This window comes from Bidens hawaiensis, unplaced genomic scaffold (assembly GCF_021521415.1).
Source record: "Bidens hawaiensis isolate Kalapana, Puna unplaced genomic scaffold, B.hawaiensis_p1.1 tig00037690_1, whole genome shotgun sequence".
Taxonomy (NCBI): Eukaryota; Viridiplantae; Streptophyta; class Magnoliopsida; order Asterales; family Asteraceae; genus Bidens; species Bidens hawaiensis.
Window position 1 is genome coordinate 39,688 of NW_027496596.1, and position 16,551 is coordinate 56,238.

General features: G+C 38.8%; 1 non-coding gene across 1 annotated transcript; it reads right to left on the minus strand.

Moving 5' to 3' along the window:
* Positions 1-8,175: 8,175 nt before the first annotated feature.
* LOC143589657 (small nucleolar RNA R71) lies at positions 8,176-8,282 on the minus strand. Its single transcript, XR_013145323.1, has one exon. It is a non-coding gene; the product is annotated as a small nucleolar RNA R71 (small nucleolar RNA).
* Positions 8,283-16,551: the final 8,269 nt, after the last annotated feature.

The following is a 16,551-nucleotide window of genomic DNA, read 5'->3' on the forward strand; positions in this document are numbered from 1 at the left end:
ACTATGCGGTCGGGGCTGTTTTGGGTCAACGGGTTGATAAGAAACACGTTGCCATATACTATGCGAGGAACTCTCTCGGATGCTCAATTGAATTATACAACAAACGATAAAGAGTTACTAGCAGTAGTATATTCCTAGATAAATTAAGGTATTATATTTGGGGAAGTAAAGTAATCATTTATTCTGACCACTCTGCAGTTAGGTATCTTATGGACAAAAATGATGCAAAACCGAGGCTCATAAGATGAGTTTTGCTACTGCAGGAATTTGATCTAGAGTTTCGGGACAAGAAAGGGAGTGAAAATGTTGTTGCAGATCACTTGTCCCAAATTATGGTGGAAGATGGAGACAAGGATGGGCCCATTAACAAGTCTTTCCTGGATGAGCACATTCTGGCACACTCAAAAAATTCTTGGTTCGCTCATATTGTTAATTTTAAAGTTGCAGGTGATATCCCGGAGCATTGGCCAAGGAGGAAAAAGAAACACTTGATGTCCCAAGCAAAACAGTACATTTGGGATGACCCGGACCTGTTTAAAGTTGGTGCAGACTAGATGATCAGACGATCCATACCCGGACCTGTTTAAAGTTGGAACACACACATTCGTCTGTGCGTGGGGGTCACTTTAGTGGCCAGAAACTGCACGAAAAGTCCTTATGAGTGGCTTCTTTTGGCCATCATTGTTTAAGGACGCTGATGATTTCGCGACCCACTATTTAAAGTGTCAACAACTCGAGAGCATTTCTAAGAGGGATGAGATGCCCTTGAACCCGATCCAAGTAGTTAATATTTTTGATGTTTGGGGAACGATTTCATGGTCCAATTCCCGAATTCACACGGTAATTTATACATCATAGTGGCCGTCGACTATGTGTCTAAATGAGTTGAGGCGATAGCCACTAGGACGACTGATCACATGATCGTTTGCAATTTTGTTCAAAGTAACATATTTTCTAGATTTGGAGTCTCTCGAACCATGTTAATTGATAGAGGATCTCATTTCAAAAACTTTAAATTTAATTGCTTAAACGATATGGTGTTGATCACAGGATTGCAACTCCTTGCCATCCACAAATGAGTGGACAGGTTGAGGTTTCCAATAGGCAAATCAAACAGATTTTACAGAAAACTGTTCAGACGGACCGAAAGGATTGGTCAACCAAGTTGACCGATGCTCTATGGGCCTACCAAACCGCGTATAAAAGGCCAATCGGAACCACTCCTTATAGACTTGTGTATGGAAGGATTGCCATTTACCGGTAGAAATTTCACAAAGAGCATTTAGGGCTACTAAACAAGTTAATATGGATTATGATGATGCAGGTAAGGCAAGGAAGTTATCTTTGTGCGAGATTGAGGAGTTAAGAGCTGAGGCGTACGATAGTGCATGAGGTTGGACAAAAGGTTTGGTTATACAACACAAGGATGAAGCTCTTCCCGGGTAAGTTGAAAACCATGGTCAGTACAAGATTGAGGATTTTGATGATATTGTGAGGCAAGTGGTAAATGTATATAATTGAAGCCATACATGGAAATGAAGGATATTCACGAGATGGACAAGGAATCGGTGAGTTTCATTGTGACTTCACCGGTATATGAACACAATTGAAAGTTCGAAGCATTGTCGAGCTGTAGCTTTATATTCAGCGCTTACGAGAGGCAACCCGGGTTTTGTAAGTGTCTATCCAGTTTGTTTTCATTTTTTTAAGTCTTGTATTAAGTTTCGTCTTGAGTTTGGTGCAGCAAACACCAAGTGTGGGGAAGCTTGTTGAAGATTTGGAGTTCATGAAGTTCGGTAAGAAATTGACCAATTACATGTCCTTCCAGGTATGAAAAGTATGTTTTGAGTTTGGAAACGTGTTCAGGGTGATGTCGGGATGCCAAAAAGTGGTCGGGTTGGACAATGTCCGGACCCAATTTCGTTAAAAACATTCTATTAACAAGGCCCATCGCGATACGCGATGGGCTTTGAAACATCTCCATCGCGTATCGCGATGGAGAAAGCATATGTGACAAGGATGGCGTTATCGCGATACGCGATGGCGTCCATCTAAACCTCATCGCGTATCGCGATGGGTTATAAAGCCTAATTGTAATCAATTTGGGTCGCGTATCGCGACCCAAGTGTGTTTAACCCATCGCGTATCGTGATGGGTCAAAAAGATCCGAAAAACATATATATTTTAAATATAACTGTTCATCATCATCATCTTCTTCTTCTTCTTCTTCATTATTCTTCATCTTCTTCTCCTTCTTCTCTGTCATCTACGACCACCACCACTGTCAACCACCGCCATCACCACTGTCACTATCACCACCTCCGTTCGCCGGCCACCACAGTCACCATCATTACCATCGTCTGCCGTCCACGTCCACCACCACTCACCCCACCTCGGTCTTCTCTATTCACCACCAACACCACCGCCACTCCACCACCGTTCACCGTCCACTACCACCATCAACCAGTCACCACCACACTTCGGCGTCAACACCGCATACCACTACCGCACATCTCCTTATCACCGTCCCTGTCATCACCACAGTCGTCCAGTCACCGCCGCTGTCATTCTTTATTATTACACGTGCTTAAACCGGAATTGAGGAATGTTTACTATTATTTTATTATGTCGAAGCTTGAATTGTTTTTAGTCAGTTTGGATAATCAAAATTTTGCGGGTGGTTATTGTCAGGGTACTTGGTTTGGGTGATTTGAAAGTTTGTGGGATTGTCGGGTTGGTTTGTTTGTTTAGTTTGTAATTTGTTTGGTTGTCGGTTTTGTTAAGCAGTAGAGGTGATAAATCAGGTTTTGAAGTTCAAAAGCAAAACATCATTAAGTTATTATTATTTCAATGACATTTCAAAATTAAATAATATTTTTGAACTTTATATATTTTAATATGTAATCACAATGCAAAATCAAACCGAATTGTCACCATATTAGTTGTTTGCCAACAGTTTATTTGTTTGTTTGCACGTTATTTGAGACAGTCTATCAGTTCGTTTAGTTTGTTCGAGTTAGTTGTTAATAGTGTCTGATAGTCAACAGTCAAGTCGAGTCGAGTCTGTTTGTGAGTTTGTTAATCGAGTATGGGGATGCTTGCTAGTTTGTTTTGAATGGTTTTTAGAAATACGTGCAGGGCGTCCCAGAATTTTTCATCTTTATTTATTTTTATTTTATTATTTTATTATTATTTTAATATTATTTTATGACGGCCGCGACCGAAATGCTATATGGTCGTCAACACAATTTGACATATCTAACTTAAATGTCTGATTTTGCAGATATATCTGATGTACCAGGTTCTTCTCGCGCTGTCGGGCGCAAGAGTCAGAGGCCTGAGGGCGCAGGCCGCCGTGGTCTTGTTGCGGCTCCTCGAGGTGACCCCGAGCCACGCCGCCCCATTCAGCAGAGGTTGCCGCGGGTTATACATTATGATGGTTAGGAGTTACCGATTACTCCTGACATCGACCCAGAGGCTATCATGGGTGATGGACGCCGCACACATCACTAGGTGTTGAGATTCGGGATCTTGACAGACTAGTATACGAGGTTGGGTCGGATTCGAGAGACGCAGCTTCTTCGTCACCGCTCATTTGACTGGCGCTGATGCGGGATTTGGGCATCGACGTCCAAGTACGTTGTTTATTGTCAGATCAGTGGACACAGGTACTTGCGTGTGACTCGATTCCTTATGTCGAGCTCACACGTGAGTTTTATTCGACTTTTGTTTTCACGTCCACCGATTTTCTTGAGCCACATGTGGTGTCATTCTCCCTGGGACGACATCTGTATGAGATGTCCGTTCCTGACTTCTCTGTGGCCACCAGATTTTATACGGCCGAGCAGGTTCAGGATCCTGACTTCCTGCAAAGCTTTCGTGGCTACACGCCGCATGCGCAGCGAAGCCGTAAGCACTAGCTCACGGAGGACCAGCTCGGCCAGTTTTGGGCAGAGATCGCCAACGGGGCCCACTCCAGCACCGTTGTGGAGTCGTACATCAGGGATCCCGTCTATCACTACTTTCACAGGATTGTTGCGTGCACTATCGTGGGCCGACATTCGGGTCCCAATAAGTGCAACAACCTTGATCTGCTGTGTCTTCTTTCCATCATTGGCCGTCGAGAGGCCAATGTGGCGATTCTCCTGCTCTTTTCGTTCGCACGAGGTCGCAGCCTATAGGGATCCTCGGCACGTCTATCATTAGAGCTATATATCACGAGGATCTCCGAGAGACTCGGTGTGTTTGACCGTTATCCGGTTGGGTTCTTTTCTCGATGGCCAACTACAGGGGCCTTTGGATTGGATGAGGCTCATCGGGCCGGGATCTGCGAGCTTTATGATCCCCTGGCATTAGTTCCGGTCCGACGGGGTCCGCATGTACCTCCACCAGAGGGGAGTGCAACAGACGTGGCTATGCAGAGGGGGATCCCTACTCATCGACAACACATCCCGATCCCTCGCATGATGCGGCCACAGCAGCAGTTTGAGCTTCGTCAGCCACCACCGCAGTCGTAGCATGTTACACTTGATATGATTTTTCAGCATTAGCGACATATACTGGAGGAGGCTTGGGCTGAGAGGGAGGAGGCTCGAGCTCATAGGAAGGAGACGCGGGCCCACCTGACCCGACATGATGATTATTTTAGATTATTGTTTGTTGCTTCGTAGGTACCGCTCCCACCTTCGTTGACCATCACAGTGGAGCAGCCTATGGACCCCCAGGATGGTGCAGACGATACCACGCCAGCACAGTAGATTTTTTGTTACCCTTTTTGCTTTATTTTGTTTTTATTCTCATGGTCTGTATAATATTAATATTATATTGGGAATATTTTATGGGTAACTGTTTGGGCTTATATGTATTTATATCTTTTGATGTCTTTTGTATTTTATTTATTTATATATTATGTTGTAACCAAAATTTGTGGGTGTTCACTATAAACACTCACGAGACCCCACTCATCCTCCCGGGCTACCAGGGGGTTTAAAGGGCTTGTTGCATATGCTAAATGCAATCGTGATTCCTCCGAAAGTGAGTTAGGTCTTTTAACGTTTTTAACTTGTTTAACAAAATTATTATGAAACGACTTAATTCAGCTCAGTAATTGTTTAAAAAATTAACATAAATTGTTTTTATAACTCTTAAAAGACCCATGTCTTACACTTGTGAAAATCTTGCTTCTACCAGTCTCGAGATTTTGCAGGATTGGTTGTCAGTTTTGGTATTTGGGGGTGAGACGAGTGTGCACGGGTGTTTACGAGAGTTCGCGAGCCGATTGTTCCATGCTATTGTCGAGGATATCAGGTGATTTTGGTTTCATAATCTATTTTGTTTTTATTAGTTTAAATGTTAAAAGTGTAATTGTATAATTGCTAGTAGAACCATCACATTAGAGCCCCGAGTTTTAAATTATTAAAAAAACAATTTCAACCCTATCCTTCAAATGTTCATTAATTGTTTAAATATTTTAACATTGAGGATAATGTAAACCTCAAGTGTGGGGATAGGGGAAATTTGAAAATTTTAGCCCGATAGTACCTCAAAGAGTGCTCGGAAACCAAGGTTGTTAACTGTTAATTATTGCCATTAATGCCAAGTTATAGGTTTCTAGTCATGGTTGGTTTTTCAGCTTCTCGTTAGTCATACTCACAAATGTTTTCATAATGAGAAGTTGAAAAAAATGGGGTCATTTAGGCGGGGATAACGAGTCATGGGGACAGGTACACATGTTTATGTCGGTAACCTAATTCATCCGGTACGTGTGTAAGATTTACCTTATATATATAATACACATATAATATATAGTATACACACATGTCATTTGAGTGCCATTATCGAGAGTAACCAGTATGCCCATAATATCTAGAACTTGGTTGTCTCATCCATTTCGAGATCTAGCTTGGCATGAATGCAGAAGTGATAGAGGCAATTAGGTTAAGCCTCGTCTGGATGAGTGAGAGTGTGGGTATTGGGGGTTGGGCCTCATATGTTATATATATGAGCGTGGGTAATGTGAGAGGCGGGGGGTTGGTTCCCTTAGAAAACCTTGTTGGACCTATTTTTTTCATTTGATCAAACCCTGATGTTATTTTACGAGACGATCCGGCTTAATAGGTTTCTTTGTAATTGTTTTAGTTTTTATCAATAGGATGTATTGAGCATTACGTTTATTATGCTTCAAAAAAAATATTTTGTCTGTTTTTGATCAGTTATGTAATTAGTAGTTTGTTTGTGCTTGATTAGTTGTTTATATTAGTAAAAAAAATTATCTATCAGTTTTTTATGTTATGTATTTGTTTATTTAGTTGTCTTGTAATAAGTAGTATCAGATCGTTTGAGCTACTTGAAAAATTCCCTTCCATACCCTTACACTTGGCCCCGTTACAACCCTTTTAACCCCTCTTGGTTTTCATTCATGTCAAAGCATTTATATGGGTGGAGATTTGACTTGATTCCAAGCTTATTACTTTGTGTTCATACTTGGTTTAAAGGGTAGAGAGATACTAGCACATCTTTTGCTAGTCCAGATATTAAACCGAGAGGAGATATATTATATTATGAGGGGTATGAGCATGTGTGCCTTAATTGGAAACAAAGTACACTCGTCTGGGCGGCTCTATTGTTTTTATTATATCATTTAACCTTATTTGTGGGATGTCAACCTAGAAAGTGCCGGTCTAGGAAACTGGGTATGACCTTAAACCTTATTAGTATTAATGGTGATAATTTACATACCTATGATGGAGGTTGATGTTTGCTTAAGGGTAAGCAAAAGATTAGTGTGGGGATGTGATGGTTGGTTAATTTGTATGTGTTTTAGTTCATTTATTTATTAGTTTTAATCGTTTATTGTAAGAACTTCGATACTTCATACGTGTCTGTTGTATTTCAGGTCATATACGTTGAAGCAGCTAATTTGAACCTATTGAGGCACAAGAAGAAGACTCGGGACATCCAGCATGCAAAACGAGAAAGATTAAAGAATTATGCTGGTGACAAGTCCCATCGCGATACACTATGGGCATGCCTGAAGACCCATCGCGTATCATGATGGGTAGTTAATTAATGTTGACTTTGGGTTCATCGCGATACGCGCTGGACCAGTGAAGACCCCATCGCGTATCGCGATGGGGGGGGGGTGTAGACGGGAGATTAGGGTTTTATATCAATTTCTTAATTACACGACACTATCTTCACACACTTCGAGGCATGCAATTTCCAGAGTTCTAGGAGGCCGATTCCACCATACCGGACCATTCTGAGACCACCTACATGCTCTATATCATCCATATTGAAGATTCCACGATGCCGAGACGCGGCTAACCTCTTAGAATCTCACCCGGGAATGTAAAGTTTGTAATGATTTCAGTTTTCTCATGTAACTAAGATCGTTTATGTATAATTGTTTATGGTTAATCTATGACTATTGATGTTTAGTATTTATGTGTGTTTAATCGGTTTAGGTTTACGTTGATCTGAACGATTAGTTACCAGTTGCTATAATAATTTATCATTGGGTTGTTTCATTAGGTTGAATATGATAAAGCATATAATTGCCCTTAACCGAGTCACACTGGTAGGGACTGTTTGATAACCAGTGCCGTGTGTAAAGCGATTATTGATGCCTAAGGTTTTGTCTAGTTGATCAGTCTATAGTTAACTGTTAATGATTAATCTGTTAGGTTGCATGAGATTACTGTAAGTTGCTTACTTGAAGTCCCGGGTGTGATTTACTTTTATTACATGATTGAAACTTGCTTGCTTGTTAATTTTCTTAATTCTAAACTAAAACTATTTGCTTGTGTGATCAACTTTAAAACTTGCTACTTCATAATATTGAAATTGTTTACATGATTTGCATTGACCACATACTCTTGGTGGATACGATATCTTATCCTAGCTGCTTAGGTTAATTAGGTTTTTGCACGACTCAAACGACGGTCATCAGTGATCATATGAGGACCTAATCACATTGAGATATTTGTTCAGACTTGCAATACCTTCAACATCGTAAATCTTAGCAATGAGTCCATCTACATCCGATTGTTCCCATTCTCTCTCATTTATAAAGCCTTCAAGTGGCTAAAATCTCTACCGACCGATTCCATCACCACTTGGGCTGGTTTGCAAGAAAAATTCATAAACAAATTATTTCCTCTGTCCAAATTTGCTAGTATCCGCGATGAAAAATTTTCTTTCGGAATGAGGGTGGATGAATCTTTTTGTGAGGCTTGGGAGAGATTCAAGGAGCTGCTTATTAGTTGTCCTCATCATGGTCTGGCAACATGGATGCTTGTCGAGAAGTTTTAATACGGGGCGACATAACACACTAGAGAGATGCTAAATCAGACAACCAATGGGAATATGCTGAAGAACAAACTTCATGTCGAGTGCTTTGATCTGTTCTAGGACCTTGTCACGAGATATGAGAGGCCCAACCTATAAAACCAAAGTATTATACGAAGTGGATTCAAACACCTCACTCCAAGCTCAAGTTGACTCGCTAAAGAAAATGGTGAACGATCTCACGGTGAAGAGTGTTGCTAAGTGTGAGGAGTGTACAGGCGGCCATGACACCATCGATTGTCCAGTGACCCTTAATGAAAAACAGGAGGCAGTTGACTTTGTCAATAATGCCTTTCGATATCAAAATCCTGCCTTCGACGATAACACTGGCTGGAGAAATCAGAATAACTTTCGTGGAGGCCAAACTGGTGGCTATCAGCAACAACAACGTCATGAAAACTTATTCGCTTAGAGCGGTTCAGGACAGGGGATGCCGGAGGAGATTCTGAGGCGAAATGCATGTAGCCGCGCGAAAAATGAGACGAACTTCACGGAAGAGATGACAAAGGAGATTCTGAGGTGAGATGCATGTAGCCGCGCGAAAAATGAGGCGAACATAACGGAGCATGATGCAATGTTGAAAAACCAAGCTGCAACTTTATCTAAACTAGAGAGACACTTCGGAGAGATCGCTAGTCAGTTATCGGAGAGAGCGTCAGGAAAATTGCCGAGCAACACAGAGACAAATCCACGAGGATTTGCCAAAGCAGTAATGACTAGGAGTGGTGCAGGGGCAAGTGACGAGCCCATTATTCAGAAGGTGACTACATGAGGAGTCGTCGAGGAGCCTGCGGTTGATGGAGAGGAGCAGGTAGATGAGGAGATACAGATGGATTCTTCGCTGGCCAAGGTGCCCAGAGGCACAACCCAGCAAGTACGCACAACCTGAGAAGCAATCCAAACCACCACTAGGAGTTTATAAGCCTAAGTTGCCATATCCTGGGAGACTTCAGATGGACAGAGACGAGGAGCATAACGCCAAATTCTTAAGAACTTCTTAAGCAACTTCATCTAAACATTTCATTCCTTGAGGCACTAACTCAAATGCCCAAATATGCCAAGTACCTCAAGGAAATTCTCACGAATAAGCAGAAGTTAGCCAAAGTCTCTTCCGTTCCTCTCAGTGCTGGGTGCTCTGCCGTATTGCAGAGCAAGTTGCCTGAAAAGATGGCCGATCCCGTGAGTTTCACGATTCCTTGCATCTTAGGCGACGATACGGTTAGTCATGCTTTGTTGTATCATGACATGCATGGAAATTGACTGATCAAATGATTAAGAGAATGAGGATAATATGACACCACATGATTGGAAGAATATGCATGTTCTATATTGGATTTTTGTATGGTAAAAAGGAATGTGTTAAAAGCTAAATTTAAGCATCACATAAATTGAAAGATACATGATAGAATGTGGCTTAGAATCTGGAAATTTAGAGTATCATGCTCATGTTAGACTTAGTGAAAATGACTTGTTCGTATATTGCTAAAAATCTAGTAAGTTAGGACTTGTGCATGTTAGACTTGCAAAATTCAAAAAGATTTGTGTTTTGTATTAAGTGTTAAAATCTATATATATGGTTCAACTTATGTGTTAGAGATATGGGTACAAAAAAGTGTACAAAATGTTAGATGTGTTTAATATGTCTTAAATCTTGAAAGTCCAGTTTCCTGATCATAATATGTCATTGTATATGTGTAGTTGCGATACGATATAGACCGAATACGTTTGTGTTACTATACTATGCTATTCGGTGGAAACATAATAGCAAACGAACTAAACACATGTCAACTCACTGTAATTATCACTATATTCATATAACAATAGCAGTACAGTGATAATATTTTTTTTTTTTTTTGTCAGAGATTACAAGAGATTCAAAGATTACAAAATTTGACATGAACAATCCTATTTATACACATAAGCCTATAAGCCATATAAGTCATCCAACGTATAAGATTTATACGCCGCATAAGTATTATATGTTCGTATAACCAACTTATACGCCCCTTAACAATCAAGTCTAACAATTTAGCTCGTTTTAACTATACAAGACCTAGCATTAGACATTTTTCTCTAACAAACTCCCCATTGGATAGTTCTAGGTACTTGTGTCTTTAATCAATGCCAAAATGCTTCTTGCGATAAGCTTACCTTGCTTTTCAAATGACGGCTTTGTTGATCTTAGTTGAGAAGTTGGACGAGGTACTCGGGTTGTCATATGTTGAAAACGATTCCATGAAGCTTGAGTAATCCTCTCCTGATGTTCAGCTTCAAACTTCGTCTCAATACGTTCTTGTTCAGCACTAACCTCTCTCCAATTTGTTTCCCAAGCACGTCCAGAATGTATATTCTTATCAAAACATAAATCAACAACCTTCTGGAACTGATTGTCTTGAGTCCTAACTTTGTCGTCTGAACATTATATCTAGCTCAAATGTAACACTTCAATGTCTTTTTGTGAATGATTTACCAACCACATAGGATCATACACTCGTATCACATCATATCTTTTATCACCACAATCCATATAGATACTAGCTTCACCAGTTAACGCCAAGTATGACCAACAAAGGAATAAGAATGAAAATCTTGTTCCATCAGATATAACAGTATAACACATAGAAAATCTAGTCAAGAGTATCTCAATGTGCGTATCACTCTTCTTCAGTATTCTTCCTCGATTTATACATGAAAACACGAGGAACCTGAGGTGTCCACTTTTTAAATCCTTGTTTCGCTTAATTCACCATGAACTCCCATATATCTTTAACATGACCACTCTTCGGTTTGTATAGTAGGTCATAATGTGCACAAATATCATACACATCAAACCATGATAACGACTTGAGCTCCATCAAACTACTGAAGTATTGAACCCCAAATAGTCTTCGTATAGCAATCTTCCGGATTTTAATCAAATAAGGTATACTTATACACTTTCCCAACGCCACATCCTTTTGAGTTTTCTTGAAATACTTCATTGGTTTTAAGTATACTTGCTTTGGCACAATGGTACGGTCAGAATACCAACCCTTCATTTCCTCCTTTGTGAATTTCTTGGGCTGTTTAGAAGGATACGGTTCCATTTCAATCTCTTCATCAAAAACTTCATCAAAAGCATCAAACTCCTCTAATTCTCCCGCATACTTAACAGACCCTGGTCTCTCATCAAATTCAACATCCTTATTCAACCAGTCTTTGTTAATACTTTCCCGAGATGTCTTTCTCAAAATTAATTGTCAGATCATCAACCGATAAATCTAACGTCTTTGCTAACTCAGACTTATCAACCGGTATCTCTCCTTCTTCCAATTACTCCTCCATATTTGATACTTCAAACCTCGAAGGATCCGAAAATATATCAAAATCTTCCAATTCCTCCAACGTTTTATCAGTGGAAGCATCTTTAGTTTCAGCCTCTTGTAGTGGTTCATCAGTTTGAACATTACCACCAACAGAGTCAAATTTCTTATCAACTTTTCCTGACAAGGAACCAACACCGCCTTGTGGATCATCATCATCATCAAATTCTGTAAAATCGTCAGTTGAATCACCAAAATATAATTTTTCTTCGTCTTCAGCTTCTTCTTTCTCATCATCTTTCTTTTCATCTACAACTTTAGTATCTTCAACAATTTGTTTAGCAGGTACTACAACTGTTGGTGCACTCTCATCCACAGGTTCATCCACCTGCATACCCACCTGACTAGACCCTCCGGCATGCATAGAGACATCTTCTATATTTGAATCATCAACAAAGATCAGATCTTCAATTTTAGACTTTCCTTTATCAGCAACTCTTTTATTATTATACTCAACTCATAATATACCCTCACAACACCAATATCTCCACCATATACACGTTCAAATAATGTGTCGCTTGCTTTAGCACGATCTACCTTGGAATTGAGTCTAATACCAAGCTTCTTCTCAATGATAAAAAAATATTTCCTGTGTTCATACAATAAATCATCTTGTATCTTTCTCTTCTTTTCACTTTCCTCCAATATCTTCTTGATGTCAATATTTTCAGCTCTCAATCGATCATTCTCCTCAGCCAAACTTGTAATTCCCACTTCTTTATTATCAACTTTTTCTTTCAACATATTGAATTCCACCCTTGACGGTCCATCCAACAACGAATAAGCATTAGAAAAACTTCCAAATGATTGTTGTGAGGCATTTGGATTAGCTTTAGGAGTTTCCTTAGAAACTGGTTCTTCAACAGCCGGTGTAGATCGAGGAATGGTCTTTTGAGAACGTGGAGTATTCAACAGCTTATCATAGCATCATCCAAGTTCACGTTAAAAACATGTGTCATCTCAATTTCAACACTTTGATCACACTTGGTGGTTCAGGAGTCTTTTCAATATTCATTTCCACTCCAACACTAGAATCCTCTGGTTCATCAACTAAACTCAAACCAAATTTAGCCTTTTTAGCCATATGTTTTGTACGTTTCTTCTTCGGCTTGCTAGATTAAGGCTCATAAGTATCATCTTTGTTAAACTTTTTCTTTAAAAGCCTCTCTTTTATCCTCATTTCATACAATGCACGAGGATCAACCAATATTTTCCTTCAAATCTCAGAATCAGATTCGGTTTCCTCATCAGTTGGATCAACAGTTTGTTCAACACCAACGACAGGTGGTTGTTGTGCAATTGGAGCAGGAGGTGTCATATGTTCTGTTTTCACCACACGCTTACGCTTCCTCTTTGACTTTTGTGATCGCTTAGCTTCCTCAGCAAGTTCTGCCTCAGATTTTATAAACCATCTGCTCCACCTGTTGGCACGGACTTCTGCAAACGTACAAGCTCAGTCTCACGATCAGAATCGCTTTCATCATTCCTCCATTTATTATCAGAAGGTGTAACATAATCAGGATATCGTAGCTATCCAAAGATAGCACGAAACACCAGAATTTCTTCCTCAAACTTTTTCCTGTAAGACTTCAACTTTTCACATCCATTCTCAGACATGTGAGCCAATTTCATTTCTTCACCAGTCTTGACAACTTCTAGGAATTGATTATCAACAATCAGCTGAATGAAACGCGGGTACATCAGCTATTTACTCTCAAAGTACATCTTCGTATGTTCAGATGTAAACTTAGAGAAGTTATATTTCAAGTTCAAGCATAGTGCAGTCATCATACACATATGATAATCCAATATCTCCTCATATCCTCCTTTACGATGTTCAAAACAATGAACTATCACATGAACCATAAACTTGAACGGCCTCGACAATACCGTCTTCAAGTAAGCAACTCTGTTCAAATCATTATGATATTCCATCCTTAATAAACATCCCTTAACCATCTTTTCATCTAGAGTAGTCGGGTCAATTGACTCATCACCCATCTCCAATACATCACGTAACACTTGTACTAACACGATAATCTTCTTCTTTTGCACCACAGACTTGATACATTCCTCCTCTAACTTGGCATTCTTCCAGAACTACTCCATGATCTCCTTTACATTAATGGTGTTAGTTGTAATAGCTTTTAAAATTTTCGAAAACGTTGAAAGAAAGGCAATATCAGTCTGAATGGTTCCATCTTCCGGCTCGTTCCGACCAAAAATGCACAAATATTATGACTAACATCCACTATGTGAAAATTGACCTTTGGTCACACGAAAAAAGTGTGGCCGTAGGCCTATAGCCACACACATTTGGTTCAGGTCATATGTGACCAAAGGTCGCGACATTGTAGGTATGATATGGCCACACACAGTTTTTAGTGGCCTTTTGTGGTTATAAGTGTGGCTAAAAGGTACAGGCATTAGTTGCTGGCCATCAATAAGCCTCTCCAATAAGTGTGGCTAAACGGTAGAAAATGGACACATGACTATTTACTATGAGTGACCATTGCACGTATAGAGCCACATGAATTAATGTTTCAGCCACATCAATTTTATAATAATGTGGCCAATAGGGTTGTGTTAAGCATGCATTGTGACCTATACTGCGTGAATATAGCAAAGCAATGGCCACTTAAATTTAATAATAGTGTGGCTAATTATATCATATAGACACTGGATATTACATTAAAAGTGGCTAAAAGTGTTTACTTGCCACTCAAACACTCCTTTGTAGATTATAGTGTGGCTATTGTCTTACCGTTTGTCACACATAATTCTTTTCGTAATTTAAAGTGTGGCTATTGTCAAACTTTTTGTCACACATAGTGAGGTATTGTGTGGCTAATCATATCATATAGACACTGGGGGTTATTGTCAATGTGGCTAAAAATGTGAACTTGCCAGTCAAACACTCTTTTGTAGTTTGTGGTGTGGCCATTGTCTTACCGTTTGTCACACATAATATTTTTCCTAATTTAAAGTGTGGCTATTGTCAAACTTTTCGTCACACATAGTGATGTATTGTGTGGCCAATCAAATCATATAGACACTGGAGTTTATTGTCAATGTGGCTAAAAATGTGAACTTGCCACTCAAACACTCTTTTGTAGTTTGTGGTGTGGCCATTGTCTTACCGTTTGTCACACATAATGCTTTTGTAATATAAAGTGTGGCTATTATCATACTTTTGGTCACACATAGATAAATGTGGCTATTTCATAAGTTTAACAAACCCAATAACATAAATTTAAAACAAGTTTATATTAACAAACCTTCACTAATAAGTTATAAATTCAAAATATTTGAAATTACTACTAATTACTACTGACCTCAAACTTTCTCATAAACTCATCAAATTATTTTTGCCTCCTTTCTTCATTTTCCTTAAGTTCTTTGTCCATTTATTTCATTCGTTGCACTCGTTCTTCCAACTCGTTTCTTGACTTCCTTTCATCTTTTTCCATTTTGGCTCTAACTTTTTGAACCTTAAATTGTTAAAATATTAGCATCATAACTAGAAAAGGGTTAATGTGAGGCGAAACCTCAAAACACGACGACTATCACACACAATCACATTAGACATAATGTATACACTAACAAAAACTTGAATCGATGACTCGTTGGTGATAATAATCAATGTCAACTGTACTAAAAAGTCCTAACATGTATTCACACATCGTATCATGGAAAATAAACCAAACATTCATCATACAACTTAACTTATGATCACTTAGTTCACGAGACAGATTATAACATGTACAAACTGATTTTATTCACTAAGAAAAGATTAAGTATAAATTCTATCAAATTTACCACAGTACAATATATGAATTAGGTTTCTCAAAAAAAAAATTATTATATTTTTCTCATACATACGAAACTCACAATAATTCAACCATTACAGATATGTACCAACAGTTCAGCAGATTGCATAACAAACACTTATTTAATGGTCCTATAAACTCATTAATCTAAATTGAGCAAGACCAATTGGGTTGTCTTCAAAACTCATAATATTTTCATAACTGGAAACAACCCGTTTGGTTTTGTCATTAGGGAGTTATGGTATCGGAAAGACAGGCCAAAATATAACTCCCCAAATCAGCTTTGACCAGTGTTTTTGTAAAATCATAAAAACTATTCAAAGCGCGTCCAAAAATTACAAACTTTACCTTTCTGGAAACTAGACTCATAATGCTATATCCTAGAATAAAAATCTTTCAGTAATCATCGTTTAACATCAAGTTACATACCAATAAATAAACGAAAACGAATCTGTCTGCAAACTGTTGTCATCAAACAAGTGAAATACATACATTTTTAGCGATGAAAGAAGATGTACTAAGTTTCAATTACAAGAAATAACACTTAAAATTGAAAATCCCCAAACATGGTTCTCAGGGTTCTTCACACTCAACACGAATCCGGCAAAAATCGAGATAGAATTGATGGAAACCGACACCACACGTGAATTCCTATCGCAAAAATAATTAGATTAGAGCCCGGAATCAAATGATGTGGTTAAGAATTGAGTTTGTTAGAGAATTCGTGATTGAGGATTATGGTGGGTGTAAAGAGATGAAGAAGAAGAATAATAAGAAGGAATTAAGAGAAAGAAAAAAAGGTAAGTTAAATATGTGGTCAAATTAAATTTAAGAATGGGAGGGTAATTCAAAATTTTTTGAAGAAAAGAGAGTGGTGAATTTAATTTGAAATTTTAAGGAAAGTGAAATTAATATGAACTAAATATGAATTTAATTCATTTTTAATAATTAAAATAAAGAGTTGTTAGTATATATATATATATATATAACAACTAATTAAACATTAAATA